The following is a 27,969-nucleotide window of genomic DNA, read 5'->3' as shown; positions in this document are numbered from 1 at the left end:
ATCCTCTGGTTCTCATGGGAAAGCTCAAGCTCCTTACACAGCATGTGAGAGCCTTCACAATGTTACCTTGCCCATCTTTTCAGCCAGATTTGGATTGGGATGTTGTGTCCCGCGTGGCCCCCAGCAGTCCAGTCCAGCCAGGTGTCCCGCATGGCCCCCAGCAGTCCAGTCCAGCCAGGCATTTCCTTGTCCTTTGAATATCTTGCTGTGCTTTTGCAAATGCCGAGCCCAGTGTCTGGAATAAACTTCTGCCTCTTCTCTCACTTATAACTCCTGCCCATTGTTAAAGACCCGGCTTGTAGGTCGCCTCCTCTAGAAAGGTCACCACCTCCTGGCTGCCTGCTCTTTCCTTGGGCATCATACTGTAGACATTGTAGGTAGTTCACCCATGAAAATTCATGACAGATCCTGATTTTATCTGGGCACTCACCACTCTCCCACACAGCCAGTGGCTTTAGGGGAAGCTGATTTCCCATGACTCTCAGGCCCCAGGGGTGAGTCTAATTGGTCTTAAATAAACCTTGTTCTCCTGCCAGTGACTGGTTCAGGAATTGGGAATGTACCCCACATTTGGACCAATAAGACACATAAAAAGTACATGAAGAAGCTTCTGGAAAAAGTCTTCTTGCTTCTAGAAGAAAGCACGGGAAGAGAAAAGTCTTGTGTGCTTCCCGCTATCAGGTCTGGAGGTGATGCCTTGAACTGCCTCAACTGATCCTGTCACCGGACTGAAGATGAAGCCAAAACCAGGGAGAGCACAGAAGAGAGGCAGGAAGAAGCAGGGCTCCTGGTCATGTCATTGAGCCCTTGTGTAAGCCAGGTCTGGATCCTGCCTAGTCCTCAGCTTTCTGCTACATAAAATAATACCCTTTCCTTATTTAAGTGATCCTGAATAAGGGTTTTTGTGACTTGTAGCCTAACGTGTGCTGACATAGTTCCAGTAGTACTTTTGGCACCTCCATGAGATCATATCATATTCCAGGCTGGGAGATTTTCATAAACAGGCTGTCATAGTCATAGCTCTGTCCCTGGCTCTTAGCACTGTGCCTTGGAATACCAGTTCACAGGTGGATTGAATAAGTGAATGGTTGAACCCTGTGCTCCTTTGGCCATACTCCTTAGGGTGTCCTGCCTCAAAGTCATCTTGTCCAATCCCAAGGCCCCTGCCAGACTGCAGTGGAGCCCCAGACTTGGTCTTCAGACCTTCAGAACTCATATGCTTAACCATTGTTACCACAAATATAAACACTGCCCAAGGATCTCTGGGTCTGGAGGAACTCTTGTACCACACACATGGTTTGCTCAAACCAGCCCTTCTCTGTCCACTTTTGTGTCCTTGACTTGGGCCTAGGTCACTCATCTGGACACCCTCTCTTCTTAAGATAATTGTATTTTAGGGGTCTGGATTTTAGAGGCCATTGGTCCAGCCACAGATTCTCTCTGACCCTATGGACTATTTCCAGTTTGGGGCTATTATGAATCATGCTGCTGTGAACCTTCATGTACAAGCCTTTGTATGGACATATGTGTTCTTTGTAAGATTTTGAAGGTTAAATAGGAGCTGACTTGGTTGTTAAAGCCAGAGGAAAACATTTCTGGCAGGGTGCACAGTGTGTGCAAAAGCTTAGAAGATTAGTGCCTGATGTATGCAGGGGATGATAGTAGTTCAGTATTGTAGGGAAGGGGAAAACATCTCTTTTCCTCTATCCATCTTGGGTTCATTGCCTGAGGCCCTGAAAATTAGACTGACAAAAAGAGTCAGATGAACAGGAGGCAAACAGATTTTATTAATATATGTCCTGCACATAGACGGGAGGACTAGTAACTCAAAGGGGTGGGTAGAACTTGGGCTTATATAGCGTTTGAACAAAGAACAATATGTTTGTAGAGAAGTGACAAGACAAAGGAACGGGGGTTTAGGCTCTTAATAGTGGCAGACTGTAGGAAGGTAAATATGTGGGGGAAACTAAAGAAATATAAGGGTGGTTTTAGCAAGATTTGTTATGTAGATTACTCTGGTGCCATCTCTGGGCTGATGAGAGTCCAGCATTATTGCCAGTGATTAAGAATCACCCTGCCCTTCCTGGTGGAGAGGAGACCAAAAAGTCTATCCTGTGTCGCTTTTTAAAAATTGCCTTCAATCCAAAATAATCCATAGGCCAGAGTGGCATGTTTTGAGGAGGCATACTCCGAACCCCTTCAGTTTCTCAGGGGAGTGGGATAGAGAGGTAGTAGGGGCTGGGCTGCAAAGCTTAAGAAAGACACTCTGAGTGGGGGCGAGGTGAGTTGAATTATATCTTAAAGGCTCTAAGAAAAGTCAAAGGCATTCTATAGGAATCAGCATGGTCAGATGTGCCTTGTAGAAAGATCCCAGGCTTGTAGCACAGAGAATGGGCTAGCTAGAAAGGTGTTATAATAGACAAGTGTGGGATACAAGGTTCTAAATCTAGTCCTCGCTCACGGTGGGGGTGGTTAGAGGGTGGATTGGATAGATTGTGGCTCTATGTATGTGTGTCCTTGGGGAGGGCAGGGCATGGGGTGTTGAGAGGGTAGCCTAGTGATTCAACCTTGCCTGTAGCCCCATGAACACCCCTTCCCCAATGAGAAGGCAGCCTCCAGCTCTCTTCTCACCCATCTGTGTATGGCTCTCAAGGTTAGCGCCATGGGGGTCAGTGCTGTTTAAATGTTGATTACAGAGACTGTGGGAGCTGTTCAGATTTCTAATTAAGATTAAAGAATGTACCTGGCTTATAAATGGTTCTCAGGAATGTATAATTTGATTAGCCTGTTTTCTCTGGGTGCTTTCATTTCTGGATTAGTGAATGTGGCCTCTGACTCCAGGTGGGGCCACTGGTTCACCACACACAAAGTTTGGGACCTTGCAGGGCATTAGGATGGAAGGTAGTTAGGGCAAGAGGAGGAAAGGAAGCCGTGGTCCCCCGCGGGGCACTTCTCTTTTTTCTCATCTTCCTCTTCACTTCTGAACAAGAATGAAGAATGCCCAGCTCGGGATCAAAGTGTGTCCAAACACTGACTATAAAATCAACGTGCTCACCTGGGTCTCATTTACACTCATTTATTTCTATCTAAAGGTACAGGAGGCCGGCTCCTCCCACTGCTGAATCCATTCCTCTTGCATCCTCTTTCCCATTTTGAGCCCAGCCAAGAAATCCCTAGCAGGGCTAAGATCTCGTTAGGGAGCACTTCCTGAGGGTCCGTCATAATCACAGGACAGCTTTAGGGCCCAGTCAAAGGCTGCCTCTTTTCACCAAGCCCTGGGCATTGCCAGTGAGGGGCCAGGCCCACAGTAGGAATCTGGGAAGTCACATCACCCCTGCGTCTGAGGCTCCAGGGAAGTTGCTCTTCATCCTACCCACAGCTCTCTCCTGCCCCTGGCTGCATTCTGACTTGTGACCCCTAGGCACTTTTGCTTCCATGGGTCTCTTCCCCCATGAAAAATAAGTGAGTAAATAACTCTATTTTACCACTGCATGGGTATAAAGACAAATAAATTGATATTATGTGTTAAAATGGTTTATTCTATCTGGAAGCTCATTTGTTTTCTTTTGATTTTCAAAGAAATTAAGACATTTGCTTGGTTCCCCTGATAGGCCCTGGGCCCTGAGCCTCCTGGGACTGATGGATAAGGCAGCCTCCCTTCTCTCCGAAACTTCTGACAGGCAGCCTACCTCCCTACCCACTGACCTAGTGACAAGTGGCGGGTCTTGGGGACTCCTCCCTGCAGAAGTCCTCAGAGGAAGCCTGTATTAGTTTTGGCCTCAGGCTGTCCCTAGCCTCTCCCTAGCCCCTGCGCACCCTGCTTCTGAAACCGAAGACAGTCCTGTAGAGGGGGCTAAAGTTTTCCCACCCCCAACCAGGCCTGCCTCAGATGGCTCTGCTTTCCTGGGCCCCACTGTTTTCTGTTTGAATGAATGTCCACGCTGCTCTCAAACTCCCATGTGACCTCTGGGGGTCTTTGTGCCATGCTCAGCTCCTGCTGGCCGGGGCTTCTGAGAGTGGCTGTAGGAGCCCGGGGCATGAGGCTGTGGGGGGAGTTTACGGAGGGTTCCCGGGGCTCTACCCTAACTTCTACATCAGACCCTCGGGTTGGAGTGGACAACCTGCCCTCTGAGGGCCTCCCCAGGAGATTCCCCCCCCGCACATGAATGTTGGAGGGCCCTAGTGTCAGGAAAGGGCATGAACTCTCCTTGCCCCTCCTTTCTTCTGCCAGGCCTCAGGCTGCTTGCGTCCGTTCCACTCCCACTCAGAATTCAACCAGTGTTGTCGAGCACCGAGCACCGTGGTAGGAATGATGAAGGAGAAAGGGATAGGTGTAGTCCAACCTCTGCTTTGTGGAGTTTAGAGTCTTCTTTCCCAGGGGATGGAGATACCCTCTCTCTGCCACCCTAACCCCCGCCCATACAAGAGGCTTGTCTTTTCGTGCTTCTATGGAAGAGGTGTACGGGCTCATCCGCATTCACCAACTTCTGAAGTTAATAGGAAACGTCTCTTGGCAAAAATGCTTGTTGACAGGAAAATGCTGAATTTTAAGAAAGCGGCATGAGAAACAGTGCAGGCAAGAATTTCACGCATTTGAAGAAGCGAGTCTAGACACACTAAGAAAGTGAGCTGGAAAGTACTGCACAAGATCTGGAGAGGGCAGCCATGGGCTGCTGCCTTAGCATGGCCACTGACCAGTTAAGGTGTGACCTAGACCAAATCCCTTGACACCTCTGAGCCTCTGTGGCTCCTTAGGACCTACTGAGATAATGTATGTTTCAGCACTTTGTAAATGGTAATGAACTCTGCATATCATTCACTATTATTTTTCTAAGTATTGCTGTGGTTATTCTAAGGGGAACCATCTAGAAGAAGCTGAGCACTAGAGAAGTCTGGAAGGTGGAGTTTGGCTCTGCTTCCACCTGGCTGTGTGGCGTATGGAGATCCTTTGCCGGTCTCATCCTTATAATCATCACCCCATAAAGGTGGGAGAAAGGACTACATCCTATTCAGGCTGGGTTAGGACTTCCAGGGCAGTCTAACTCAAGAGCACAAGACGAGGTTCTGCCAGAATTTCTGCTTGGTACATCCAGAACCCACTTGAGTTCAGTCTGTGCCACCCTGTCCTTCAGCCCTGGCCTGTAGGGATTGGGCACCGGAGTCTCTGGTCAAGGCGGGTGTCGTTTTGGAGGCAGCTGGGGACAAATCCTGCGAGACTGAGGAAGACAGATTGCTTGGGTCTGTGCAGCGTCAGTACTAGGAGCCACCTCGTCCCATTCCCCCATCCACTCCTACATGGCCAAAACCTAGGGCTTCTCCTCAGTGATGCCTTCCTGGGATGGATACATCTGCAGTTAGTTTTGTCTTGTACCCCGCTCCTCCTCCCTCCCGGTCTCTGTCCTCGCATCCCGAACTGCAGAGGGCCTGGGAAAAGGAACAGAGAGACAGGAGGGGTGGGAGGAGGCCTGGCTGCCTGGTGCTCGGGGTCTCTGAGCCCCGCCCAGCCGCTGCGGAGCAGGCTGGCAAGGGTATGCTCTGGGCTTCCTGCCCTGTTTGGGAAGCGTGTTGGGATGGGGCTAATGATAATTAACACTTGGGGCGCGTTTTGTCTTCGAAGTGCTTTACAAACACGACCTAATTAGCCCGCGGGGAGGAGCGGCGCCACGGAAACGCTTGCTTTATTATTCATTTCTATACTGTCTGGAGCGTGCAGCGCAGCAGCGCGTGAGTGTTGGCAGAGAGGATGCGCTGGTTGGGGCACCTCCTCCCAGCACCTCCCCCCCAGCCCCAGCTTTTGGGGTGGGGTGGGGGCGCTGCAAGGCTGAGTGCAACTCCGCCTAGTTCAGCCTCTTCTGACGCATCTCATTTAATCTCTGCAGCAATCTAGAAAAATTTGTAGGCTTTGGGGCTCAGAGAGGCTAAGTGACTTGTCCAAGACCACACAGCCGATAGCGGGGCACTGAGACTCAAACCTCAAAGCTCCAGGTCTTCACCATCTCCCCGGGTGGATCTGGGTATCCCACGGGCTCGGCTTCCGGGGCGCAGTGGCGAAGGCGGCGGAGGCTGGCGAAGGCGGCGGCTGGCGGCAGTGCCTGCGCGCGCTTCCCTGGCCGGCGGAAACTGTTGCCAGCGCAAAGCTCCCCGCTACACCTGAGCGGGGGACAGATGTGCATCAATATTTATTCGGAACTCCCAGGAAACCTGGATGAAGCGTAATTATCTCAGCTCAATCAGCTTGGATTAGCATAACATCAAGTCACCCATCAGACGAAGGGTTTGATTTCGGGGATCAAAGCGCCGCGCTGTAGCCGCTGATTAATCGGGGAGAAGAGAGCGGCGAGAAGAAAGCTGTGCGGGCTCTGCAAGTCGCAGCTGCACCGCTTTGATGCGCGGATTTTGCCAAGTTAACTTTCGGGCCGGGGCCGCTCGGCGCTCGCCCCCGCCGCTTCCCAGACCCGCTGCACCCGCCAGGTCTCCGGGTTTCAGTGCCGCTGCTTGGGCATCAGGTCGCCAGCTCTAACATAAACCGCGACCCGTGCCCATCCTGGGGCTGTGCTGTGAAGCGGGGTGCTTATCTGTTGATTTTCTGCCGGGAGGTGCAGGGCACTTCTGGACTTGCCCGTGGGGACCCCAGCAGCACTGAACGTTCTTTGGAGGCTTCCCCAAGGCTGAGTGCAGGAGTGAGATGCCAGCGTTCAAGGCCTTTCTCCAGAACTCGCCTGTTTTCTTGATTGTTTTGTTACAATCTATTTCCCCTACCGGGATGCCCTTCTGTCCATTTCTTTCCCTAATGGACTCTAACATCTTGAACACTCAGCGCAAACGCATCTTGTCTTAGGCTTCCAGTCATCGCCTGAGCTAGGGTAGCCTCTGTTGTGGCTCAGTGGCACTATGCTGTCACCACCATTTGGATAGTGCTCCCCCACACCCCCCAGACTTTGCACTGACCACTGGGAGGGACCCTGGGGGCCCTGGAGAAAAACATTTTCTGGAGGATAAGGTTGCCCAACAGGGTTAGATTTCACTGATGATCCATAGGGACTCCCCTCCTAATTTACCCTGTCTCCCCCTTCCCCCCCACCAGCGGTCCTGAGGGCAGGAACTCTGTTATATCCATGTTTGTGTCCTCTTGAATACAATCCTTGGCTCCAGACAGTTGTGTATTTTAGCTCTTGCCCTTTGCCAGTGCTGTTTACTTGACCAAGTCCCTTGACACCCCCCCACCAGGAACTCAGACTGTCGGGAAGCAAAGGTCTTTGTGACTGTGATGTTCTGTGTTCTGTGATCTTCTGATGCATCTCATTTAAACCCTGTTCAGTGAAGCCATTCCCAGGGGACAGTACCCTAGTAGTGTCAGAGAAGCCTGGAATCTTAAGATTGAAGGGAAGCTCACAGACCCCTTCCTCATCCTCTCGACAACTTGTCTTCATCCTTTACTCAAAAGGAATGGGAAAGTGGAATGGGGGTCCTGAGGGTCCTGAGGGTCTGCCCTGCAGCAGGCTCACGTGGGAGCTTGCTCAGCATGGTGGGCACAGGGAAACTGAAGGACCTGAGCTGATACTCTCTGTCTGGCTGATAGGACGAAGGCATCAGCCATGGCATCATCCAGAGTGTCTGGACACCAGGATTCTTCCTGCTGGAAGCAACTGGAGAATAGTGGAGACCCAGAGGGTCTCCAAGCTGAGACATGTATGTATCCATTGGTGTTCTTGTCTGGAGTGTAACCCCCCTTGAGGGCAGGGACTATCTCTATTTTATTTCCTGCTGTGCCCCAGAATCAAAGTTCAGTGCCTGGCACATAGGGGCTCAATATATAGATGTAGAATAAATTAAAGAGGAAATGAATGAAAGAGGGAGGAAGAAAAGAAAGAAGGAAAGAAGGAAGGGGGGATTAAAGGATTGCCTGTCCTGGCAGGGGGCAGAGTCTTGAGGGTGGGAGGGCATATGCCCAGTATACTGGCAGAAAGTTGATTTATCTCCATTTCAAATCTCTGCCATGCAACATCGTGGATTTTTCTCTCCCCTTTAATTAAGAACTAAATATAGATCTTAATTAAGACACTGATGAATTTAATTTAGAGTGGCATTAGGGCCTTCACTTGCAGAGCTCAATGCCGTGTTTGTATAATGTGGGATATAAGCTAAATGAGTGCTTGCTTGTTACCACCATAAATAATTCCCTTGCAAATCCCTTTTGAAGCATTGCTAACACTAATCCGCCCCCATCTAGAGGATGCTCTTGGATGCCCACTGCCTAGCCCCTCTTCCTTTGTCTCCCTCCCAAGGAGGACCTGTCTTGTCCCCCCTGCTCTGCCCAGGCTGGCATCCTCCTTTCCCCCCTTCAGCGGCCTTGCTCACTTCTGTCTTTGTTCGTACAAGTCCCTCTGCTGGAAATGCCTTTTCCTGACTTCTCCCTCCAGGTCTGTCAGGAGAACTCCTCCCCTTCCCTCAAGTTCCAGTGCAAGTGCGTGGAGTCAAGGAAGCCGTCTCTGCTCTGTCACCTCGTCTCCTGATTGCTAAGCATGTGAGGTGTGAGCTCCAAACACCTGGAAGGTCCTGTTGAGCCCAACGCTTCGGCTGTGTGCTGTTATTTCATTACCCGTGTTGTCTCCCCCCACCCGAACTGAGTTATGAACGACAAGCCTGGGGCCTGTGCATAGTAGGAAGTGGGACTGTGGCTTTCGTCCATGGAACTCAAGGAGCCACCCCTCCAGTCTCAAGCCTGGATGCCAGGCACTGTGCTGGGATCTGGGAGACCCTTCTGATTTCTGCAGTGTGTCAGGGCACAGCAAGGGCAGGCAAGTCCAACTGTGTTGTGTGGAGGGGCAGAATGTGACTTGGGCCCATTTCATCCATTGGTCGGGCTCCCATCTGAGGCCAGGAGAGTCAGCGTGGTGATTAAGAGCTGTAGCTGTAGAATCCGTAGTCTGGTCTGGACTCGGTTACCGTATCTAAAAAGTAGGGATGTCATGAGACTAAATGGAATTTTGCTTTCAGTGCCGTGCGTGGCACATAGTAAGTGCCCAGGAAACGGTGGTGATGTTGATGATGGTGTTCGGTTGACATGCTAACTTAGCTGGAGATTGGGCACCTGCAGTCCAATGAAGGAGCAGAACGTATCATTCATGCTCGGTTTGTAGGAAAGTTGGGGTATAGGGAATGATTGGCCTCTCCAGGAACTCCATGCCTTTTGTCCACACTGCCTGTGGCTCTGTGCCCTTCCGCTGGCCTCTGTACTTCTCACCTGTGAAATGATGGAGTGGGATAGAGTGATTTCACCCCCACCCCCACCCCACCACCTCTTTATAGTCTTGGGCGATTCAGTTCCCTGGCTCCTCCACCCCCTTTCCTTACCTCACACTAGTGCAGTTTCATCACAAGTGTCTAGAGAGTGGAGACTTTGTTTTTCAAGCGTCTGCCCTGCAGTGCCAGGCACACTGTTCTTTCATGTGGCAAGTGGGAATTCTCTGTGATTTGATGGACTGAAAAATTTTCCTGAGCCTCCTGCGCTGTTATGGCACTGCTGTCCTAGGCTTTGCACAAAAGGTGTACCTTTTGAGATTTGTGGATTCAGTTCCCTTCTTTCTCATCGCTAGCACATATCGAACACATTCTGTGAGGGTCCAGCCTAGTATTTCTCAGCTTCAGCACTCTTGCCATTTGGGGCCAGATAATTCTTTATTGTGGGAGGTTGTCCTGTGCATTGTGCAGTATTTAGCAGCAGCCCTGATCTCTACCCACTAGATACCAGCAGCAAATCCTCTCTTCCACTTGTGAGAACCCAGATGTTTGCAGACATTGTCAAATGTTCCCTGGGGGACAAATTGTCCCCGGTTGGAAACCATTGTGTTATACAAAGCACCGGCCCTATGCATTACCTTATTTATCTACTTGCCAAACTTGGCTGTAGATACTATTCTAATGCTCATTGTGTAGAGGAGGAAACAGACTGAGTAGGGGTTCTGGAATCAGGCATAGTGTCAGTCGGAAGCTGGGTACTCGTTAACCTCCATTAGCTTCAGTTTCTCACCTTTAATATGTTGATAATCATACTTTGCTCTCAGTGTTATTGTCAAGTTCTTAGTACAGTGCTTGACATTTGGTGAGTGTTCAATAAATATTACCAAATATTCTTTTGTAGATGCACATTCGAATTCAACAACCATTTTGAATGCCTACTATGTGCCTGTAATAGCAACAATATTTACTGAATACTCACTATACGGGAGAAACTGTTTAAATATATTAACTCATTTGACCCTCATAGCAATCCTACATGGTGTTATTCTTATTATTCAGATGAGCAGAAGTACAGAGAGTTAAATAGCTAGGTAGTAGTGTGTGATAGGGATTCGAACCCACGACAGTGTGGCTCCAGAGTGCATACTTTTTCATACTGCACCATGCTGTGGTCCCAAGCTCTCAATGGGAACTTCCATGCTCATGTCACTATGAGCCCCATCTCCAGAGATACCTCTTTCTAGAACCGCACTATCTAGTTGGGTAGCCATCGGCCATATGTGACGGTTTAAAATTAATTAAAATGTAAAATTCAGTTTCTCGATCATATTCGCCACGGTTCAAGTGCTCAGTGGCCCCATGTATTCAGTGGCTAGATATTGGACGGCTGAGATATGGGACATCCACATCTTTACAGACAGTTCTCCTGGACAGCACTGTCCTGGGACTGTAGTAATGCAGTCCTTTCTCTTCAGAGTGTTTTGATATCCCTTTAGATAATTGGTGTCTGTCAGTCAATCAACAATTCTGTTTCTAGAATTGTATAGCCACCAGAGTTTTCTGTTCACTCCACATGGACGAAGTCCCTACTACTAGGTGTCTGGAACAGTAGACATGACTAAAAAATAGAAAGAGAAATAAATAAATAAATATGGCCCCTGCTCATGAATATAATTTATAATAGCAGTAGGTTGTTAACTTGCAGAGTTTATGTGTTAATGCTGTGTTTGTATCATGTATCTAGGAGCTAAATGATTGTGAGAGGGGCGAGCTTTGTGCCAGAGGCAAATGTCATGATGCAGGTCGGGGGGCAAATCATTCTCTCAGAGTTGGGTTAGGGGTCTTCCTAGAGGAGGAACCTGGGGACCCTTCCTTGAAGGACACTTGATAGTTCCTTAGACAGAGACTGGTCATTGTTCCCTGGGTTCTGGAGATGCTCAAACTCTCTTTGGCTGGAATTTCTGCTGTTGAAACGTGTAGCAAAGAGGGTCGAGCTATTAGGGCAGGTTGGCATTATTTAAAGGAGATTTTTTCAGTTGGTAAAGAAGTTACATTCCAGGTGGATCCATAGTTGAGCATGATGAGTTAGGTCAGAAGAGAAGAGATAGAAATATTAGGATGTCATCTCTGTTTGTAACCCTGGAGTCCCAGCCTCCTTCTTTACTGATTTTCAGCTGAGCCCTTTCTCCCACCTCCCTAGAGCTCTCAACCCCCACTCCCTACCGTGTCAGCTGACCCTGACCAATTGCCCATCTTCCTGCTCCAATTCAACACTCCCTTAGCTTAGAAATTGCTTGGTGATATTGGGAACAATGAGGCCTGACTCTGTTAGTTCAGAGCAAAAAAAAAATTTTTTTTAAGGGTATTACATTCCTGGTGATGTATGGGTAAGTCAGGAGAGCAGAAGGAGAGCAGGGACGGGAGGGGAAGGTGAGGAGTTGGGACTCCAGAGAGGTTGGAGCCTTGAGGGACAGGGAAGGTGGCTGCTATTGCTGGTGCACGGGCTCATGGTCCTGCAGAGCTGGGCCCTGGCTCAGTCTCGCCAGAGGAGAAACCCTTCGTGCTTGGCGGGGCGGGGGAAGCCATCGGGGCCGCCAAGGAGCCAGGGGCTGTGGAGACCTTATTCCTTCTTGGGGTCAAGAGCAGGATCAAATTTTGCTTCATTTCATCCTTGCTGCTTTAGACAAGAGTGAGGCAATGAGAGGGACTTGGGGGAGAAGGTCCACATGGGGCCACACTGGGGCCCAGACACTGCAGTGATTGCCTGAGGTCATATAGCACGTCAGTGGCTCCATCGCTAGAACCGAGTGCTGTGTGTGTATGTGTGTGCGTGTGTGTGTATGCACACGTGTGCATGCTCTTGTGCATGCACGTGTCTATCAGTCATTCATTCCTTTGATTGTTGAGTGGCGTTGCGTGGTATGCATGCACCACATTCACCTGCTTTGGGTTGTTTCCAGTTTGGCTATTATTATTTTTTGATTAATAGATTTAATTTTTTAGAGCACTTTTAGGCTTACAGAAAGTTTGAGTTGAAAATACAGAGAGGTCCCGTATATCCCCTCAGAGTTGTGTCATTACCGTCTTGCATGAGTGTGGCACATTGGTTACAGTTGATGAACCAATATTGGTACATTATTATTAATGAAAGTTCGTAGTTCACCTTAGGGTTCACTCTTGGCTTTGTACATTCTATGGGTTTTTGACAAATGTATAGTGTCACGTATCTGTCATTACAGTGTCACACTGTAATTTCACTGCCCCCCACATCCCCTGTGCTCTGCCTGTTCATCCCTCCCTCCATCCCAACCTCTGCCAACCGCTGATCTTTTTACTATCTCCAGGGCTTTATTTGCTTCTTTTGGGAATTTTCTAAGATGTCTCCCCTCTTGAATCTCTAGACCTGACCGTGCCTATCCACAGAGACTTTTTGGAAGCCAGGCACCATGGGATGCTGGCTCAGGAGTGTGTGAGCAGGCTTGCACATGAGTTTGAATTGCCTTTTTTTAAAGCCCAGGATGATCTCACCCCATTCCATTGGTTGAACTGTGGCCTCAAGAGGGCTTGGTGCTCCAGGCCCTGTTTGGGGGTGAGGGAGAGCAGAGGAGGGGAGGGAGTGGCCTTGTCAACTGAGAGTTCAGCTCTGGGGCCTTTTCCAGCCCTGAGGCCCTTGGAGACCCCAAGCACTCAGCTCCTTTACAGCTGAGCTTGGAAGCCAGCTGCCTGGGCCGTCTCCCTCCCAGTGCCTCTAGCTCAGCCTGGGGCTGCCTCCTGGCTTGCAGGCTCCCCCACTAAGTCCCACTTTCATTTCTAAACAGACAGTAAAATAAGCAATTGATTTTTGGATATTACATAAGCTGAGTGAGGGAAACTTTAATAAGGAAAGGAGCAGAGGGAGGGGTCTGAATATCTTAAATTCAAAACCACAAAAAGCCCACCATTTCCAACCCACATGGAAACAGCTACAAGCCTGCTATGATCAGAGAGAGTGCAGGTGGCCCCAGGCCCTTAGGAGAATCGCTGCCTCAGCCAGCCAGGGCTCTGAGATGTCTCATTGGAGGCTGAGCCAGGGCAGGTCTTTTCTCTTTCCTCCTGTTACAGCTCCTATGGTCATTCCTTATGTTCTCCAGGCCATTCTGCATCTCCATGGTCTTTGTTGTGGTTCTCAAACCACCCTTGAGGCAGGTTGGGACTTCAGGCAGTCAGGGATACGCAGGACAGGACGGGAGGGCGGGATGAGAGCACAGTAACTGAAGTCAGCACCTCTCATTGTAAGCTAAAGGAGCCTGGGTTGAGACAGTGCTGTTAGTGCATAGCAAGGGCTACAGTTCAGAGGTCCCAGTGCCGGGCAGGGCCTGTCCATTGTTGGCAGGTGAGATGAGGAACGTGTAGTGCTTTGCAGGGAGCCTACGATCAATACTCTTGTCAATAGTATTGCTGTTGTATACGCTATAGATGAAGAAACTGTGCTTTTCATAGTAGCTAAATCTTTACCTAGAGTCCTGGCTTCTCTTTAAGAAAAGATTTGGAAATGTGAGAAATCAGGAAAGTCTTGGGGATCTTTCACTGGGTTGTGGAGATGCAGGATGGTCCTTGTCCCAGCTATTACCCACGCAGGAGGGTAAACAAGTGCTCGGGGATGCTCTGTGATGAGAAGCAGACCCCGATTAAATACCCCAAGGGAGGTACCAAGTGCTGCCTGGGTTCAGAGGTGGGAGCAGCCTCCTCTTGGCATGGACCTGCGTAGGGACAGTTGGCGTTTGAGCAGGACCCTGAACAATGGGTAGGAATTCAACAAATGGTGGTGGGAGGGAAGGGTGCTCCAGGTGGCCACAGTGGCATGGGCAGGGCACCAAAGCAAGAAATCCTAGTGTATTTGGGAGCTGCTACAGTAACAGGTTTGATTGAAGCATGGAGGCTGTGTAGGAGAGGGATGACAGAGGCAGGCTGGGCGGAGCTTGAGCCAGGTCATGGAGGATCCTGAACGCCAAGCAGAGGTGTTTGGGCTTCACTGAATCATCAGCAGGGAACCTTTGAGGGTTTTTGCGCTTCAGATGTTACGATCAGAGTGGTGCTTTAGAAAGATTAACTTAGCGGCGTTGCACAGGGTGAATCTGAGCAGTGATCTTGTGATTGTGGGGGGGGCGGGGGGGCTGAACTAAAGGCACGGCCATGTGAAGGAGTACAGGGTGTGCACTGGGAAAGCGCAGGGAAGATGAAGATGTGACTCCCATCTGTAAGCCTAGCTGGGGAGACAAGGTATATATGAAAGATATATATGAACAAAGAGAGAAAGGTATAAGAGGAGTATTTGATCAATTGTGAAGTTGTGTATGGTCAAGTGCCAAGTATGTGTTTGGGCTGATGGAAAAAGGTGGGTCAGCAGGAGCTGGAGCAGAAGGAAAAGGCCTGTTGGACCATGTGGCACTGGAGCCCGTTCTTGAAGACAAGGAGGATTTGAGAAGGAGGAGAGGGGTGGAGGTAGTAGGAGGGGGTTCCTGGCAGGGAACAGTGTGAGTGAGAGTAGTTAGACCTTGAAGGTGGGACCCGAGGCCAGACTGGGCTGAGCTAATCGTATTACTTCTGGATAAAGCGCATTATTAAACTTCGGATCCCTGGAGCTTGGAGGCTGGGGTCGTTGGAAAGGCCCAGGTGAGGGTGTCCTGAGCCTGCTCTGTGGAAAACTCCAGATCTCTAGGCCCTGCACAAAGCCTTGGACAGGCTGGCTTCTAGACAGAGTCTAGAACTCTCATCCCATCCTCCATGCTCTGGCTGGTCCCCTCCCCAGGAACTATGGCAGGGGATGCAAGGAAGGAATGCAGCCCTGGGGGCTGGGTTTTAAAAAGCAACCTGGCTGTGGGAGTCAATGAAAAAGTCACACTTTTGAAAGCTTGTCTCTTCCCTTACCAGCCTAATTTTCTGGGTACTCAACAGGGATCCTCAGATTTCTATGAAGAAACCTACACTTTGGAGCCCTTGAGGGGCAGTTCTCCCTGGCTTCTTGCTTTCCCTCCCTCTCCACCTTCAGTGGCCTCATGGAGAGACTTCTCCTTTGAGGTCCCCTTTGGTTGTTTCCGAAATGGAGCTTTGTGGAGGGAAATGACCAAGACCGCCTTCACCGTGTACTCCAGGTCTGATCCTGTGGAGCCAGGCACAGGGGCAGGAGAGAGGAAGCCATCCCTGTTAGGTGCCCCTTCCACCTTCATTCTCTGTCTGAGGCAATGGGGGGTCCTCCTGTGAACACTCCCCTGCCAGTGAGGGGCAACGCTGGCTCCTGCTCCTTTGGGCAGCCTAGGGGTCCAACACTAGACTCAGGGAAGTGTAGCTGTATATAGAAGATTCCAGTTTTGATCCTGGGATGGGTGGAAGGTGGGCCAAAGCTGTGGGGGAGATGGATCCAGGATGGGCAAAGGGACAAGAAATATTTAGGACCAGGCAATTTGACACTGTATCTATCTCTCTGTCTCTCCCTCTAACCCTTGCATTTATTCAAGTAACTGAAGGCTAAGTTGCCGGTCTGTGCACCCTGGGAGGGAAACATGAGAAAAGAGGACCATGCAGCCCAAAGCCCGAGAGGGGAGGAGCAGAGCAATGTCAGCTTTTGGAATGCACATCACAGGACCTGTGATACAGGTGAGAGAGACCTCTGCTCCCCCAGCCTAGCCCCCGCACAGCCAGAGCAGGGGTCAGGGCGCCACCGCTGGCTTTAGATTTGGCAGGTGTCTTGGTCCCACTTCAGGAGGGCTCTTTGTCCCTCTTCCCAGGGGCTTGCCCAGGCTTTTGTGCTGCCTTCAGCCCCAAGGTCACAGTCAGGTGACTCTAGTACTGTTATAGAATAGTCAAGTCTTGCCACTTGCCGCTTGTAAAGAGCCTGCCCCTGGATCAAATCCTAGCTGCTTTTGGTTGTGGCTCCTCAGGGTGGGTGTGTAAGCCCTGGTGGGGTAACCCCAGGGGGCAGCTGTGAGAGGATGCCGTCCTAGAACATAAAGTGTGAAGACGCCCCCAACCCTAGGCCTGAGCTTTGTCCGCATCCTGAACCCCAGCCTGGCGCATCTGCATTCTCTGTACAACCCGGGAGGTGCAGGAGCACGCGGAGTGCCAACCCTCTGGCCCTGGGCCTCTGAACTGAGGAAATGTCTGAATAACGAATGAGCTACAGCACATCAGAGCGGTGGCCCTGGGGACAGTGTGGGCAGAAGGAGGGGCATGGACAGGTGAGAAGTGGACAGGCACGGAGAGAGATGCCAGGGGACCCAATGTGGGCCATGGCTGTGGCTTCCACTGCAGGTCAGAGGTAAGTGGCCACGAGAGTGTGTCTATGGATTGTGTTGCAAACCCTGGGCCTGTCACATATCTAAGCTCCTGGTGCTGTCCCTATCGTCCCCCAGCCTTGAACCTCCTACTCAGAAAAGCTAGTTGAGGGCTTTGCAGAGGTGGTTTGTGGAGCTGGATTTAGGCTGTGTGCAGAGCACCCCTCCTAAGATGAAGATTGCAGGATGGGAGACTTTGGTGGGGGGCATTTAGAGGAAGGCCAAATTAACCAGGAAAGTGGCTGTGGTACACGTGACTCCCGGCAGGTGCCGGACAAGGGCAACTTGCATGGGTGTCCCCAGCGGGGGTCAGGGGTTCTCAGGGCCGACAGATACTTGATCGCTCAGTGATGAGACCCCCTCTTGTCTCAAGGCGGCCCGTTTCATTGAGCAGTTCAGTTATGTGGGCATCCAAGCATGTGACCTGGGAGTCCCCTGCCCCTGTTTTCTCTGCCAACTCAATACTGTCCTTACATTTTCTGCATGGCCAGAAGGGGCCCCAGTTTCCAAAACTCAGCCTGCAGACATAAGGGGATGCACCTTTGTTGGATGCTTGACATGTGTCTGGCTCTTTCCCTCACTGAGCCCACATGCTAGTTCAGATACGTAAGGATGAGTGTCTCCCCTGTAAAGAGAAATAACTGAGGGACAGAGAGACTAACTGGGCTCAAATTATACTCCCAATAATTAACTGGTGAGTTGGGATCCAAATATGTGGCTGAGCTGAGCTGGGCTTGGAACTGAAGGAAGTTTTCATCCTTTTGCTGGCATTCTGGGGGGCCTTTCAGTCAGGCTCACTGTTGGGGCAGCTAAGCAGGTGCTGCCCACTGCCTCAGTCCCCCAGCTCTCTTTAACCCTTTTGCATAAAGGAACTACTAGGGCATGGATTGGGCCAGGGGACCTGCCTGGTCTTGGATCTTGTTTCTAGGAGTTTCTCCCCATTCCTTGCAAAGCCTGGTTGAAACAAGTGGATGTACTGTATTTATCAAGTACATGGGATCCATCTGATAGCCCTTGTCCCTGGTTTTGCTTGCAGGAGCATTTTCCCCAGGCCTTCTCTCTGCCAATAGCAAGCATGTCACCAAAGCATGTGGGGGACCCTCCTGTCAGCTCAGAGCACTTGGCCTCTGCCCACCCCTTCACCCCATCCTTTAGGCGGGAGGCAGCATCCCTGGGCTGTGATTGCCAGGGGGCCTTCCTCTCCCCCCAGGTCCTCCTCTGTGCTGTACCCTCCCACGCCTGCCCTGGCTGCTGGCTAAAAATATTGGCCCCTTCAGAGCCCAGCCAACGCGCCTCTGCCTCAGAAAGAAGCTGGGCCTTGTGGATCCCATTCCCCTGGCTTCTGCATAACTGATTTGAAGAGTCGAAGTAAGGAGCCTCAACTCTGGCCCTGGGAAAGATAGTTCGGCATAAAGGTTTTCAGCTTTGATGGGAGCCATCCGGGATCACCAGAGGGCTGGGAGTGTTTTAGAACCTTCTCTATACATACAACACACCTAGGCCAGGAGGTGGGGGAGGAGGGGAGCAGACCACTTGACACCTGGCCTCCCTGGGGCCGGGCTGGGCTCTGAGCTGGCCTGCACAGACCAGACAGAGGCCAGGTCCTGTTAGAGCAAAGCCTCCCTGCCTGGAGATTCTCTTCAACCCAAGTGCGCGTGTCACCACACCTCACAAGGAATTTCACTGTCGTTCATGTTTTATTAGTATAAGTGCCTTAAAAGCAGATCAGAGATTCAACTAATTTGCTCATTAGTAAAAGGAAATTAGCCATTTGAGATCTGTTCTAATAAAATTAGCTTGGTGACAAACGCTTTGTTGCCATGTTTATTAGATTACCATACTCCCTGCATTTTAAAGGCCAGAGCAGTCCTCAGCAGCTCTTCAGGGGATTCTCAGAGCTTCTCTCTTCCTTGTTTTTGTTCTTCTTTTCAGGCCTGTGGAGACTCTTTTTTCCCCTTTAAAGGCTAATTGGGAAGGCCTGACCCAAATCTGTGTTCCATTCACACATCCCACAGGCCCTTACTTGGAGTGTGAGGTCTGTCTCCAGGCCCCTCTGCTGCCTCTTCCCTGGCCTCTTGGCTTGGCCTCCCCCCCAACCCGCCCATCCATTCCCATAAGTTTCTGTGTTGCCCATCCCTTAATGGAGCCAGCATCTCTCTGTTGCCCACCCTCCCCCCACCAAGATCAGCTGCCAGCAGCAGTGCCCACCCAACCCCCGCACTCTCCAGACTGCCAGGTAGGCCTTTTCACTGGTCCTTTCTTGGTCTCCTGAATCCCACGGAGCCTTCTCCCTTACAGTCTAGCTTAGGACCACCCTGGTTTCACCCTGCCCCCTGAAAGTGACCCACCCCCATTAGCATGCTCAACTTACATGTTTGCTTCCATCCTGCATGTGCTTGGCTGTCTGGGCCTTGGCTGGCATGGACAGAAAACTCCATGAAGCATCTCATTATATGGCGAGCAGCCTTAGGGGCCCACATGTGTCTGAAGCCAAGGGAGGGCTGGGGGGACCGTTGGAAGCTCCTAACTGACTAGGATGTCGTAACTTAGGAGCAAGCACACTCCAACATTGCCACAGCACTCTGTTGGCCCCTCTCTTTTAGCAATATCTTGTCCTACACCGTGTGTCACTTGCAAGACTGCCGTGAGCATTATTTACTCTGCACTGGGCACTGGGGATGGTCAGGGCTTATGTTTCATTCTCTCATTTCATCTTCCGGATGACATTAGGAGGTGGACCACATGGTTATTCTGACTTGCAGGACACAGGGTCTGATGTCGGAACATTTCCTATAGCTACCATGCTGGTAAGCTGCAGGGTTCGAATGTGAACCCAGTCTTGTGTCTCTCTGAAGCACCGACTCTAACCACTGGGCCATACTGTGGGCTGCCTGCCCAGACTGGAGTGTGGGTGTGAGCTTCCTGAAAGGGTGGGATCTGGGACTCTCATGGTGCCTGGCACAAGATGGCATGTGGTGGGTGCTCAAAGCATTTCTTAAATGTACAGGTGGACCGGGGAGGAATGATCAGACAGCCCCACCTACTCCAGGGTGGGACTCCTATTGGAGGGGGGACTTGGGCTGGTCCAGAAGAACCTGAGAGCTCATTCTTCTCCCCCTTTGCTTCCAGCAGCACCAGGCCTCACCTCTCCCTGCCCCTCCCAGCTCCCCCCTCTCCTGGCACAAATCATTGGCTCAGACAACAGTGATGGGTTTATCCCACAGGATGTGACTCTGAATATTAGAATGTCAGAAGCAGCAGCCTTCGCAATAAGTTGCTGTCAGAGAGGAAATAAAAGGGGAGTTGCAGTTATTTAATTTGGAGCATTCAGGCGACAGGCTGGGCCTGAGGACTCACTGCTGTTTGCCCAGCAGCAGGGGCATCAAACCTCACAGGACCCAGCCGTGGATTCTGCCTCCAGTCACACCTTCCTCCAGCTCCCTCCCCACCCCCATATGTCCCACAGCGGGGCCCTGGTCTCATTCTGCAAGCCTACCCTCCCTCTAGTGCTCTCTCACCCCAGCCTTCATATGTCCAGCCTTTGCAGTCCTGCAGTCCTGGGAGAGCCCTGTGCTCCCCCTGCTCCCTCTCCCCTACTGTCCTGCCCAACCCTCCCTGCTCCTGCCACCTTCACTGTGTTATTTGTAATATAAATGATATTTACTCTTATTGTCAATGATAATATTATCAATGCTGAACAACATTATTATTGGTATTAGTTATTAATAATTAGAGTTATTGGGGCACCTGGGTGACACAGTCAGTTGAGCAACCAACTCTTGATTTCAGATCAGGTCCTGATCTCAGCCCCGCATCAGGCTCTGCACTCAGTGGGGAGTCTGCTTGAGATTCTCTCTCCCTCTGCCCCTCCCACTCATACTTTCTCTCTAAAATAAATACATGTTTAAAAAATAATAATTAAGGTTATGAATATTTATCCTTATTATGTCCTTATCCTTACTGCACTACCACTCCCATGAGGTAGACATGATTTCTCCTAATTTAAAGGAGGAAACTGAGCCTCAGAAAGGCTAAGCATCAGGTCTGCTGACTCACGTAAGAGAAGACAAACGGAGACCAGTCATAGTGGTCCGACAGTTGCACCGAGTGCCTTCCACGAGCTGCACTCTGGGAACTCTCAGTGGCGCTCCCTGTCTGGGTTCTGACTGATTTGCTGCTCTGTTGGGACTGCCACTCGGTGCAGCAGAGCTGTGGGCCTTGCCCATTGCTTCCCCACTGAGCAGGCATTTGTATTGCCCACTGCCGGACGTGGGTTCGTCTTCTCCTGCTCCCAATCAGGCCTCTCCTGCAATGAACGTTCTTGTTTTTAGTGGTCAGCCCTGCCTAGGCAGAACCACAGCTGGGGGTAAGGATGCCAGCAGTCCCAGGCCAGGCAACCACTTTTCTTACTCAGAGTGTTTTTCATGAGCAGTCTTCTCGGTGGGTTGTTTTGCCTTTGGTTGGTGTTCAGAGCCCCTGAATGGTTGTTGGGTGTTTGACGATTTTGTCCCAGATTTTGGGAACAGAATTTACTGCCCTCTTCACTCCACCCTCACTGGAAATCTGCCTTGATTCTTGAGACCGAGGTTTATCAATGTGTAACTTGAATTTTATTTGCAAGGGATGAAGAACCCTCTCCCTGTTCTGTGTCTAATGAGTTTCTTGAGGCCTTTGATGACCCGACCTTTTCTAAAGACAAAACTGATTTGGAGATTTGCAGGCTTGTCCCAGGCCCTGCACCACTCCCCTGGAGGTCTCCTCTACCCAGGGGGGAGGGCCAGCCTCTGCACCAGCCAAACTATTCTGAGACTCGAACCACCCCCCCGACCCCCCACTGAGGGTCTGCTTGCCCATCAGCGCTACCTGAGACATACCACTGATGAAAATGGAGGGGTTGTTTTCCATCAGGGTCCCCTGAGGTTGTGACCCCATTTCCTTATGGGGCTTGTCTCATAAGCACTCCTCTTTGAAGGAGGGCATCTGTCCTACCTTTCCCAGGTAGAGGGATGCTTCTCTCTGAGGATTCCTTGGACCTCACTGCCTCCAGGACCCCATAGTCTTTGGAGCAGCAAGTTTTGTTCTAAAACACAGCTAACTTACCACATTCCTGTTTAAAGCCTTATTGGCTTGGCACTTGCTATTGGATAACATCTAAACTTCCAGCCTGGCATTCAAAGTCCCTCATGATGAGGCCCCAGCTCACCTTTGAGCCTTCACTCCTGCCAGTGTCCCTTATACTCTGTGCTTCAGTCCAGGGGAGTTATTTGCTGCTCTTTGAACACACCATGCTTGCTCATGCCTCTGTACCTTTGCATATGCTGTTCCCTCTGCCTAGAATGCCTTTATCCCTTCTCCGTTAGGTAAGTCCCTCCCTTTATGACCCATCTCAGTGGTCACCTTGTCTATTAACCCTTCTCTCATTCCTCCCGGCAGAGGCACGTTCCCTCTCTCCTTCCCTGGCGCTCCGCCTTTGCCTTGGTTAGCCCATTGTACGTGTCTACCAAATCCACTATCTTCTTCTGTGTCTGCTTCTCTCTTTAGCCCATGAGCAAGCTGAGGGCAGGGGTGGTCTCCTGCTCGTGTCTATATCCCGGTGTCTGACACAGTGCTTGGCCCTTGGTAGCTTCCTAATAAATGTTTATTGAATGGAGAATGACCTTTCTTTAACCTTTTCTGCCAGAAGTGAGGTCTCTTAATGGCACACTGTAGGTTTTCAAGTCTTCGGTGTACAGTTTATAATCTGATTATATCCAAATGGATCTACACGACAACATTAAATTCAATTCAATTTTTTACCATTTTGGATGACTTTTAACTTATTTAATATTTATTGTCGGTAGCGCTTGGAGACTCTGTCCTCCCCAAACTTTATATTGCGGCTCTAGAATTGCTTAGTTTTGTCCATCTATTGTAAACAGTTGTCTTTGAAGCTTAAAGAAACATCCTCCCCTCCCCTTATCCCCATGAACCCCACCTTTGTCCTTTGAGATCGGGGTCCTGGTGCTCATTACTGCCACCATAGGTTTTTCTGGGACAGCTGGTGTATGTGTGTGTATAGGAACATTTGTGTTTGAAAGGAGGGAACCTTATCCAATGGTATGGAATCAGCTTGTTATTTTATTATTTCTTCTTTTAATCACCAAATTACTGATGCTGGCAAGTATTAAAGATTAATCCTATAAATTCCTCTCTGAGCTGCAGTGATCCCTCAAACAGGCCCCTTCCTTGATGGAATACATTCCAGGAGGGAGGCTCTAGAATGAATCCTGTCCTTGTGAGGGGAATTGGTGATTTTGGACTCCTGAGCTGACACCTGTCCCATCTGGTAGCTGGAGGGAGGCAGTCTGGGAGGGAGCCATGGGATATTCTTTGGGGCCCTGCTCCCTGCCTCCTCCTCCAAACCAAGGACCCCCTGGGAGAAATGATGAAAAAGCTACAGGTTACCATCCTTACTGCTTAGAGGAAAGAAAGTCAAGGGCAAGGTCAAGTGCTTTGGGAGGCTGGGTGCACTGGGCTGGGACTCCTAGCTGTGTGAGGGCTCAGATATATCATCCAGGTCATTCTCCAACTTCCACAGAGGTCCAAATCCAAACAGCCCCTAGCAGGGAAAATTTATCTCCAGATAAATTGATGGATTGAATGAGAGACACCCCATCTGGTGTCCAGTTCTCAGAAGGAGGTGGACAATGTCCATTGTGCCCTGTGATGACCCTTCTCACAGCATCTTTAGGACTCTGTCCCTAGTTCTATATGTACATCTGACTCTCACCAACTGTGAGCCCCTTGGGGCAGGAACTGTGTCTAATTTGTTTTTATAATTCAGTATCTAGGGCTGTGCCTGCAGTGTAGATTGGGCTCACTTAAGATTTACTGAATGAGAGAAAGAATGGGTGGATCGAGGGACAAAGTTGGGCTGGAGAAGGGGAGCAGAGGAGATATCCTTGACTCTGTAATGTAGGTGAGCATTGGCTCCCATGTCTGCCCGGTGACCCTGTTTGTTACTTGTCCTCCCCAGGGCGCCTTATATAGTCTGCTGCCCACGATGTCCCTGAGTCCTTGCAGCAGCTTAGAGCTGAGGACAGGCTCCCTGACTGGCCTGGACCGAGGAGTAGGCCAGGTCAGGGTCCCATTAGGCACCACCAGCTGTAGGAGCTGGGTCACACGTAGTGGGGAGAAGGGGGTGCTAGGATTGGGGGGAGGGAATTGGCGATGTCCAGTGCGCAGGGTATAGGGTCAGCTGAGAGTGTCCAGCTTGGGGAGATGTGTAGATCCACTGGCCTGCCCTCATATGCTGGCTGGGCTAGGCTGGAGATGGGCAGCTGTGGCCCTTGAGACCCTGTCCCTCAGAAATGCAGAACTATAACCCAAATCATCAAGCTGCCTGGCCCACCCCTCATCTGGCCTTCCCGGCCTCTGACTGTATGACCCAGCAGAGTTTTTCTCTTTCTTTCTGTCTTATTAAAGGCCATCTACCCCAGGCAAGAGAGACAGCTGCCTGTCGATAAAACACCAATAGCCTTGTACTCTCCTAATCAATACTGGAGTGGAAAGGGAAGCAATGGTTTTTTATCTTCCAAGGAGTGGGCTGTCTTTTGTGTGGGGCAGAGGTAGAGGACATCTGGCTGGGGACAACAAAAGTTAGTGACTTCTAGGTCTTATGACATTGATGGACGTCTGGAGAGTTGGTGTCTGGATTTCCTGAGGGGTAGGGATTCGGAGGGGAGGCGAGATGGAGACCGTTGTCCTAAGGGAGTGAGTTAGAGTTGAGGGAGGGAGATGGGCGTTTGGTGGCAGGGACTGGTGGCTTTTCCTGGCCCACCCCAGACTTGGCTGTGAGTTCATAAATCATCGAGGGCAGGACTTTAGAGCTTGAAGGACCTTAGCCGTCTATGGACAAACCCCATCATTTTGCAGAGGGAGACACTGGGGCTTCATGAAAGCGGTGATGTTCCCAAAGTCACACAGAGTGTCCATGACAATGCCACACCCTAGCTCATGAAATCCTCTTAATAAGCCTATCAAGTGGGCTCTATTCAAACTGTTACGTGGCTGAGGAGGTAGAGGCTCAGAGAAGCCAAGTCACTGGTTCAAGGTCACACAGCCAGCGAGTGGAGAAGCCCAGGTCTGTCTGGCTCTGCAGTCCGTGCCCTCCCACCAGACATGCTGAGACAGTTTTGCCGGGCCAACCTGGGGCCATCTTGTCATCTCATGCTCTATGAGCAGAGCATGGATCTTTATTTTGACAACATCAAGGTTCCACATCACTAATTGCTATTGTCTGTCAGAAGTGGCGCTGCTCTGTGTTTGGGATGATGCATGAGGGTCAGCCTGGGGATAATTAATGGGATCCATCCTCCTTTCTTCTGCTCAATTGAACTCAATTTGGGTGATTTTCATTAGTCCATCTGGAGGCCTTATCCCACATAGGGGTGGAAGGCTAATGGGGTAGTTATACCCCAGGGTCACCTGGGTCTCCCATAGCACAGCGAGTGACTGACACAGGTCATCATTGTGAGGGGGCTGGCTAATGTAGAAATCCTTTGCTCTCCCAGGAGCGAAGGCGGACTTGGACGGACCCTGCTCTGGGCCTTGCATGTGTGTGGAGCAGCTGTGCTTCTCTCTGGTCCTCCTGGAGGCCTAGAAACCAGGAAGCTCTGAGCTGAAAGCTTTGGATTTGCTTTCTAATATTCAAACCCTTTCTGCAGCAGCCTTTCTCCCCCAAGCCCTCAGCCAGTCTTTCCTTGCATACACCCAGGGATAGGAGGCTCACTACTGTTACAACAGAGCTCCTCCAGTGTCCTTCCATATGCACGTTTTGTGAGTTCTTCTCCACATGGGGCCACCACGTGGGTGGTCAGAGTGCCATCGCTGGTCACCTCTGGCTTTAGGCAACCTCATCCGTTCCTTTCCCCAACAACACAGTTCCACAGTTTATGGGCCGAATGGTCAAGTCCATTCTCTAATAGCTCTTTAAATATTGGATCTTTTGTCCTTGTGAGTCTTCTGTAAGGTTAAACACACCCAGTTCCTTCAGTACCTCTCCTCTACCATCATTTGAAGCCTGTCCTCATTCTGGTCACCCTGATCTGTCTAAATCTTTCTAAAGCACTCACCGCTGAACCCAGGTCCCAGGGAGGGCTTTCCCTGCAGAGACAGAGGAGACTGTCACCTTCATTTTGGACCTTGTGTCTCCATGTGGGCTGCTTTCATGGCGACCCTTTCACCATGCTGACTCTGTGCTGTCTGGAGCCCCTAAGTCCTTTCCACAAGGAAGGACCAGGTGAGAACTTACTCCAGGACCATCATCCTTGAGTGCTTGCAGAGGCTGTCATAACATTCTCCACCCTGTGCCCTTAGTGGAGAAAACCCAACTAGCAAACATCTGCACAGTCTGTTACGTACTCAGCCTTTTGTTAGTTCAAAAGAAGGAGGGGACGTAGCTTCTGTTTCCAAGAAGAGACACCCCCAAGAGCGATGTTGGTCACGTGACTGTCCTGTGAAGGCAGAGCTCTCTCTGACTTGGGTTCCTGCTCTTATTCTGTCCTTCCTTCCTCCTGCTGTCCTTGGTGTTCTCCCCCTCACTCCCTGAAGTTCTCTGTTCTCTCTCTTCTCCAGTTGCCTGTGGATCCTTGCTTAGCTCTGGGAGTGCTGCAAAGGGGAACAGCAAGAAGAGTGCAAAGGTCTAACGAACTCTCATCTGGCATCCTCAACACAGGTCGAGTGATCCATGCTTCCACCTCCATCCAGGTAGGTTGAATTAGTCCATACCAGGTTGGTGGTCACACACTAGGGGAAGGGATCCCCCCTTATTGGCCTTCGGAGGATAGTCATCTTTTGGAATGCCCCGTGCTGGATTCCGATCGCCACACATAGATGCCCTGGGCTTGCATCAGACAGACCCAGGTCCTAGCCCAGGCTTCATGCTTGCTAGCTGTGTGCCCTCAGGAAAGCTCCATGACATCTCCCAGCCTCAGTGTTGAAGTCTGGAAAATAGGGGTGTAACTCCCTTCCTCCAGGACTGATGTGGAACCTGAAGGTATCACGTAACTGACTGCTCGCGTAGTGCTGTGCATGTTGTAAAGACTCTGCTGGGGTTTTATTGGAATTTTTCTACTGCTGGTGAAATGAACACTTGCCAGTGTGGGAAGGTTGGGCAGAATGGGAAAGACTGGCGGGGGGGCGGTTGCAGCATGGTATGCAGGCAGCCGCGCGTCCCAGGGGCTGCCCCTCTCACAGCCATCCTTCCTGGTCTTTCTCCCAGCCGGGCCTGCCCGTCTGGGGAGCTGGAGAGCCTTCTGAGCTGCTGCTGCTGCTGCTGCTGCTGCTGCTGCTGCTGGCGCCTCAGGTCCTGCAGGAGCTGTCGACTCTGCCCCCGGCTCTAGGCTCTAGTGACACTGCAAGTAAACAGCAGTTGTCAGAGTCGATTTAACGTTGATATTTTTATCACATATCAGGGCCTGGTGCCATGGCAAGGAATGACAGAAGCAGAATGCTAAATAATTTCTCTAAATAATGTATGCTCTCTGGGCTGCCTGCAGGGAGGAGAAGCTGGGGGAGAGCGGGGACGCTGGCTTGGTTTTCAGTGCGGGCGCGAGGGACATGTCTCACTCCTCATCCCCCCCGGCCCTGCCTGCCGCTCGCTGACAGCCTCCCGCGGGGGGGCTCCCGGGTGAGTGGAATGGACCACAGGGCAGCAGACGTGGGTGGGAGTAGAGGCCAAGGAGAGGCAGGGTCAGGGGAGGGGAGAGAGTGAGAGGGTCAGACTCAATAAATACTTGTTGATTTGATTTGAAAGAGGGAGGAAAGGGAGGACAGAGAGGCAGAGGCAGAGCCTGAGTGCCCGGGTTAGAGACTGTGGAGGGAGAGAAGGAGGCACAGATGGAGAGAGACTGAGGGAGCAGAGGAAGCCAGGGAAAGGAGAATAGGAAAGAGACATGGATGCGAGCGAGGGTGACCGGAGCTGGAGTTGCCAGGGGAGAGCAGGAAAAGGGGCTTGGCCAGAGGGTCAGGGAGGGACGGGGGAGGGGGTGGTGATGCAGAGACAGGGCATGGGCAGGCTGGACACCCCAGAAGGCCACAGCAACAGTGCTAGACAGGCCAGGGCCCCCGAGGGTGAAACCTCGTTATTTGCAAACCTCAATCATTCTACTCCCCCTCTGCCCCAACTGCCTGCTTCCTTCTGGGCAGAGTTTTTCCTCTGGGCTTTGGGGAAGGCAGGGAGGTCACAGCTGTGCAGGTTCAAAGCCTTCCCAAATTGACCGAGCCATCTGTGGGGAATCCACACAGCCCAGCAGCCAGGGTGGGGAAGTCCCATGTCTTTGTACCCTCACCTTGCTGGGGAGGGACCAGAGAAGGGGGCTCTTCCGCTGGATGGACCTGGCCTCCTTGACCCCCTGGCTGCTGACCGCTCCAGGGAGGA

At 51.0% G+C, this 27,969-nt stretch overlaps 1 long non-coding RNA gene across 1 annotated transcript in view; it reads left to right on the top strand.

The window, feature by feature from the left end:
- The window catches only part of LOC117803314, a 324,599-nt gene that overhangs the window by 40,524 nt on the left and 256,106 nt on the right, over positions 1-27,969 (top strand). Inside the window, exons 2-3 of the long non-coding RNA XR_004627015.1 lie at positions 15,735-15,873; positions 26,166-26,297. This is a non-coding gene — a long non-coding RNA (uncharacterized LOC117803314). The remainder of the gene's footprint in view (positions 1-15,734; positions 15,874-26,165; positions 26,298-27,969) is intronic.

This window comes from Ailuropoda melanoleuca, chromosome 8, assembly GCF_002007445.2.
Source record: "Ailuropoda melanoleuca isolate Jingjing chromosome 8, ASM200744v2, whole genome shotgun sequence".
Classification (NCBI taxonomy): Eukaryota; Metazoa; Chordata; class Mammalia; order Carnivora; family Ursidae; genus Ailuropoda; species Ailuropoda melanoleuca.
This window is presented reverse-complemented; position numbering and strand designations above follow the sequence as displayed.